The sequence below is a fragment of the Hipposideros armiger genome, unplaced genomic scaffold (genome assembly GCF_001890085.2).
Source record: "Hipposideros armiger isolate ML-2016 unplaced genomic scaffold, ASM189008v1 scaffold_169, whole genome shotgun sequence".
NCBI classification, from domain to species: Eukaryota; Metazoa; Chordata; class Mammalia; order Chiroptera; family Hipposideridae; genus Hipposideros; species Hipposideros armiger.
In genome coordinates, this window is record NW_017731519.1 from 1,583,592 (window position 1) to 1,590,223 (window position 6,632).

At 36.8% G+C, this 6,632-nt stretch overlaps 1 pseudogene across 1 annotated transcript; it reads left to right on the forward strand.

The window, feature by feature from the left end:
• Nucleotides 1-738: 738 nt before the first annotated feature.
• LOC109387802 (succinate--CoA ligase [GDP-forming] subunit beta, mitochondrial pseudogene) lies at nucleotides 739-2,432 on the forward strand (annotated as a pseudogene). The gene has a single exon (XR_002125094.1). The product of XR_002125094.1 is annotated as a succinate--CoA ligase [GDP-forming] subunit beta, mitochondrial pseudogene (transcript).
• The last annotated feature ends 4,200 nt before the right edge of the window (nucleotides 2,433-6,632 follow it).

Consider the following 6,632-nt stretch of genomic DNA (forward strand, 5'->3'; position numbering starts at 1 on the left):
AGAGGCCAGATAGACACCTATACAGTACCCAATGTGCTACGTGATAGAGCCAGCATTGGATATCACCCCCACTGAGAAAACAGATGACATAATTTTCAATAGCTGGACCTATAGTAGATTTGAGTAAGAGAAGCCACAATAACCAATGATCTCCTCACAGTGAACATGCTCAATTTCAGAAGGTTTTCTTCCGCGTCTTTCCCTCTGTTTGAGAATGAGCAGCAGGGCCAGGAATGGAAGACGAGAAAGTTTCTGTGGTGACTGTGATCAGCAAGGAGTTTGAGATAATAATGCTAAGCTGGCTTTCAAACCATTGCTTGGAACTGAATTTACCTGAAAGCATCTAGATATTATTAATTAGTTATTTTAACATTTTTGCTACTAACTAAAATGGGGTCCTGAGAGTTAATTTCAGATACAGAGAATTTTAAAAGAAAAACAAATATTTTGATATTGTATGTATGCATATATTACTCTGGACTGAATGCTTCCTCCACAATTAATATGTTGAAGCCCTAACCACCAATGTGATAGTATTTGAAGATGGAGACTTTGAGAGATAATTTTGCCTAGATAAGGTTGTGAGGGTGGGACCCTCAATTGATGGAATTAGTTATGGAGATCTACTTGTAGCTGCCTAAAGACAGCCTCATAAGTATGTGATATGATCACAAAATACAGTGAATGTTTAAATTAAAAAAATATATATACTCCCCTGCACAGGCTTTCCTGGTTAAGATGGCATCCCCCGTGGCAGCGCAGGCCCAGAAACTTCTGTGAGACCTGGCGCTCCGGCCCCGGCTCCTGGCGCCCAGGTCTCAGCCAGTGCAATTAACCTCCAGACGATGGCTGAATCTGCAGGAATACCAGAACAAGAAACTGATGTCTGACAATGGAGTGAAAGTTCAAAGATTCTTTGTGGCAGGCATTGTGAATGAAGCTCTAGAGGCCGCTAAGAGACTAAGTGCAAAAGAAATGGTTTTAAAAGCCCAGATCTTAGCTGGAGGAAGAGGAAAAGGTGTCATCAGTAGTGGTTTGAAAGGAGGTGTTCATTTGATGAAAGACCCTAAAGTTGTGGGACAGCTGGCTAAACAGATGATTGGGTATAATCTAGCAACAAAACAAACTCTAAAAGAAGGTGTGAAAGTTAACAAGGTGATGGTTGCTGAAGACTTGAACATTTCCAGAGAAACCTACTTCACGATTCTGATGGACCGGGCCTGCAATGGCCCTGTCCTGGTGGGCAGCCCCCAAGGGGGTGTTGACATTGAAGAGGTGGCAGCATCAAGCCCAGAACTCATTTTTAAGGAGAAAATTGACATTATTGAAGGGATAAAGGACAGCCAAGCTCAGCGGATGGCAGAAAATCTAGGCTTCCTTGGGCCTTTGAAAAACCAGGCTGCAGAGCAAATTAAGAAACTGTATAATCCCTTCCTGAAAATTGATGCTACTCAGGTGGAAGTGAACTCCTTTGGTGAAACTCCAGAAGGACAAGTTATCTGTTTTGATGCCAAGATAAACTTTGATAATGCAGAATTCCAACAGAAGGACATATTTGTTATGGACGACAGATCAGAGAATGAGCCCATTGAAAACGAAGCTGCCAGATATGATCTAAAGTACATAGGGCTGGATGGGAACATTGCCTGCTTCGTGAATGCTGCTGGACTTGCCATGGCTACTTGTGATATCATCTTCTTGAATGGTGGCAAGCCAGCCAACTTCTTGGATCGTGGTGGTGGTGTAAAGGAATCTCAAGTATATCAAGCCTTCAAATTGCTCACAGCTGACCCTAAGGTTGAAGCCATCCTCGTCAATATTTTTGGTGGAATCGTCAACTGTGCCATCATTGCCAATGGAATCACCAAAGCCTGCCAGGAGCTGGAACTTAAAGTGCCCCTGATGATCCGGCTTGAAGGAACCAATGTCCATGAGGCCCAGAACATACTCAGTAACAGCGGGCTCCCAATTACCTCCGCCGCTGACCTGGAGGATGCAACCAAGAAGGCTGTGGCTAGCAAGGCCAAGAAGTGACGGCTCTGTCCTTGTCCCTTGGAGGAGGAAGTCCATTTCACCATAAAAAGGGATGGTTCCCTCTTCACTGTGAAAGACATGGTTATCTCATTGGGAAAACATGGGGAGGGCGTGAGCAAGAATCATTGAATGAAAAATCTTAAATCTGAAGCTTGTGGAATAAGATATTTAGATATCCTAAATAATCTGATTTTACTTATAGTCTATATTAAATCACTGGCCCCTGTTCTCATACTTTTCTGTCATGGTGAGCCTGCTCAGTAGATATTGTGTTGCTGATTTGGGGGAGGAGTCTATGTGACCAAACGGTGTGCATATATGTAGAATTTGAGGCCAGGCCCTCATTCATTTACAGCAATTTTGGTGGACATTTAATCCTGCATAATTAAAAACAAAAATCACAGGCCATGAAAAACTCAGACAAGACTGCATTTAACAGATGAACTATCAAAAAGGTACAGCTAAGACATTGAAACAAATAGCTGTTACACCCTGCAACAGTTTTTACAAGTGTCTAATTCTAGCACATGTTTGGAAAATCCATGAATATTCTAAAATATATTTTACATTGGAAGGTCCACACTAATATCCCATACATGTATTCTACCATTTGCCTTAATATTAAATATACTGTGTACCTCACAGGAAAAATGAAGCCAGAAGCCTTATTTGTGATTTTTGAGTAGAAGATTTCATTTTAATGGGAAAACTGGAGAAAGGTGATTCTTATGGAAATCCCTGTAATTAAGACATTCCAAGCAGACACATCACTGAATATTAAATTATGTTTTGAGTGTCAGCATCCTTTCTGCTCTCCCTTTTCCCCCCAGAATTTACCAGCTGGGAAATGTAATTAAGGTAATGTGGCTTTTTTCCATAATGTCCATTGGGGTAAGGGATTTCAATTATGTTTATGTTGATGTTTTGGTAAATTTTTATTTGTATACAAATTTAAATAAAATTTGTATTTTGTAAGCTCTAAAAAAAATTATTACAGTAAAAGACTCGTTGCCATTAACTCCCCTCAAAATACTCCCACCTTGCTTCGAACACACTTATCCCATCATCCTTGCCACTTTCTGAAGCAGTTCTGGAAGTCCTCTTTTGTGAGTGTCTTTAGTTATGCTGTTGTGGCTGCCTAGATGTCCTGAATCAATTCAAAACGTTTATGTTTCATGATCATTTTGACTTTGGGAAAGAGCCAGAAGTTGCACAGTGCTAGATCTGGTGAATAAGGTGGATGAGGACACACCATAATGTTTTTATTTCACAGAAATTGCCATGCCAGAAGCGATGTGTCATGATGGAGGGTGATTTACAGCACACTTTAAAACACACCTTCTCTCAACTGTAGCTAACACCTGACTGACCACTGAAAAGTTGAAACTTGTCACACACTGTTACTAAGATTTGACATGCTGCTGCTTCCCATATTAAAGATCCCTGCCATTCCGTTGAATGGCACTCAGCAACAGCATTCACCGTATGCTTTGGTTACACCTAAGTTCCCTTGCTTCTTAAAGCTGCCACCTACCAATCTGGAGTGGTCTGCCTTTCTTCAGTCTCTCCTTGCCGTCTGTGTATGGGGACCAGTTTGCAAACCAACAGCTTATTAAACTGATTCTGTAAATGATGTAAACTGGTTCCATAATTTTATTAAAAGAATATGAGTTCTATGATTTTTTTTGGAAAAACTATCTGGTATTATTGAAATAAGTATAAACTGGGTTCTATGAGCTTTCATAAATATTAAAAATAGCTTCATAGCTTTTATATTTAATATAACATATTTTAAAGTAAGTTACAATTATTATGACATTTCACTTCTAAATATTTTAGTATGCATATTTTAAAATGAAGATTCTATTTTTAGATAGTAAAATAATGTCATCACAATTCACAAAATTAGTGAGAGTGCCAACTAATACCCAGTCCATATTCAAATTTCCCTGGTTGGTCCTCCGAATATTCTTCATAGATTGCTTGTGTAAACCAGGATCCTATTCAGTACCACATATCACGTTGGTTGATGTATCCATTAAGTCCCTTTCACTTTCTAATGGTGTTTTTATTTCTGATGCTAAATTGTTGAGTAGAGTGAATCAGCTGTCCAGTGAACTATCCTACATATTAGATTTGTCCTGATTGTTCAGGAGGAGGGGTGTCACTTAGTTTGTTTCTCTCTTCCCTGTTTTTTCTGTAGCCCAGAAATAAGTGTAAAGGCTTGATTAGGATTCACATTAAATATTTTTGGTAAGATTTTGCAAAGTTGCTTACTAAAAATGATATCTCAAACTGTCTTATTAAAACACTTGTAGAACACGTAGTATTTTGAGTTGTAAATTTGTAATTTTTTAATGTATAGGTATTATCTATAAAATATGGACAGAAGAAAAAAAAATTCTATAAAAAGTGTATTTCAAGAAACTTCCAGTTATCTCTAACTTCTTCCATTGTTTACCTTCCTTCTGTCTTAACTTCCTCCCTCTTTCCTTCCTTCCTTCCTTCCTTCCTTTCTTCCTTCCTTCCTTCCTTCCTTCCTTCCTTCCTTCTTTCCTTCCCTCCCTCCCTTCCTCCCTTCAATAATGAGGTTATAAATGGTCTGTTATATGAAAGCAGTTATTTATGCAAAGACCTTAGGGTAATAGAACTCTGTTACTCAGTTTAGGAGTAAATAACGAGCAGGGGTATTTTTTTATTTAAATTTAATTTGAATGCTTTCTTTTTGTTACAATACTTATATTAAATGTAGAATTATGTCAGTACTGTAGTGTATTTTCTAAGTATGGTTGGGCCAAGCCGACTGATATAGTGATAGTAAAAATATATCAGCCTCAAGACAGAAGCCAATTGATTCTTGATCTGCGTGACCTTTGATGTGGCTGGAGGTATATGAAGAGTTCATATTTGTCTTTCTAAGTATTTACCTCTAACCTCTGAGGATTTGATGGAATCAAAAACAGGAATACAGATGTCTCAGATGAAAGTCATTTTCAAAAGATGTTCTGCTTAGTGCTTCAAATCCAAGATATTTGGACAAGCTAAAAGAGAAGCATTTTAATGGAATCAATTCAAGCCTAGTGTCATGGAATATTATGTCTCATCCAACTTAAAAATGAGTATTTAAAAAAAATAAAAGCACAATATGCAAGCAGAAAGTGCAGAATCACAATTGCACAACTTGATGAATTATTACAAGATGAACATTTATGTGTTATCAGCACATAGATTAGCAAACAGAACGCGACCTGCACTCCAGAAGACCCCATTGTCCCCCTTACAGGCACGATGCCCGATCTCAGGTTTAACAACTGTTCTAATTTCTGACACCATAGATTAGTTATTCCTGTTTATTGGAGACCTTATTAAAAGAATCATATATACTGTACTGTTTTGTGGCTGGCTTTTTAAATTAGTAGTTGTTTTCATATTAAGTTTTACTTTTATATGTATGCTGTACAGGGTAGTAGAGTGAACGTAAGTATTTGAGTTGGCAAATTGAAATGCAAATCCTGAGTCTGCCATGTGCTAATTGTACTAGCCTTCAGTAAAGTTCTTAACTCCTCTGGGCTTCAGTTTCTTCACCTGTAAAATGGAAATATTAATAATCTCTTAAATGATTGTTGGGAGGATTAAATGAGATACTACGTGTGAAGTACCTGGAAATCTGGAGACGCTCAATAATTGCTAGTCCTTTACCATTTTTTAGTTAAGTATAGTAGAAGAAAAGCAAATTTATTATTCCACTTGAAAGCTAAAAAATATTTTTTCATTGGTGATCCATGTGTTGTTCAAAAGAACACAACAAACTTTGCCAGAATTTTTAAAGAACTATAGTTTTTTTTTCCTTCTTTTGAATTCTGGCAAATTAAATTTGTTGCAGTTCTACTGATATAATATTGTGAAGACTTCAGTTCTTACCAAATGCCAAAGGAAATGTCACGTGACCATTAACTTAGGTAACTGAAGGAAGTTATGAAGTAAGGAGATTGAATGTGTAAACCTGCACTTCCCAAAGGTGCTTTCTTCCCCTTCTCCTTCCCAACTGCTAATGAGGGAGTCTCAGATACTATTTACTCTTAAATTTAATGGAATAGTGTTTCTCTCTGAGAAATCAGTGTATTAAATAATAAAGAGATAATTATACTAACGTGACGCCTGTATTTATAATTGTGTTCATACTAAAACTTAATGCTAAAAATGATCAAATGAGATAAATTTATGTAATTCAAAATTTCAGTGAATTTATCTAAAAGTTACTTTTTTCCCTAGAAATTGAAATTATAAAAATAATGTAATTAATATCATTTAATTGCTAATAATGTTCTTTGTTTCCATAACTGGCAAGGCATCTTAGTATGTTTACTCATTTTAATTTAAAATTAGTATAATTAAAGGTAGTTTTGTTTTTCCACACATAGGAATTTATCAGTTGATGTTTTTCCTTACTCTTTATTGTTATTGTGAGGCTCAGAAGATAACAGATATTAAAGCTTATTTCCAAACTAACATAAGATGAAAATATTTAGAAATATTTAGATTTTCCTTTTCATGTAGGCATGATTTACTAGTATTTTAGGTAAGGCATAAGCATCTGT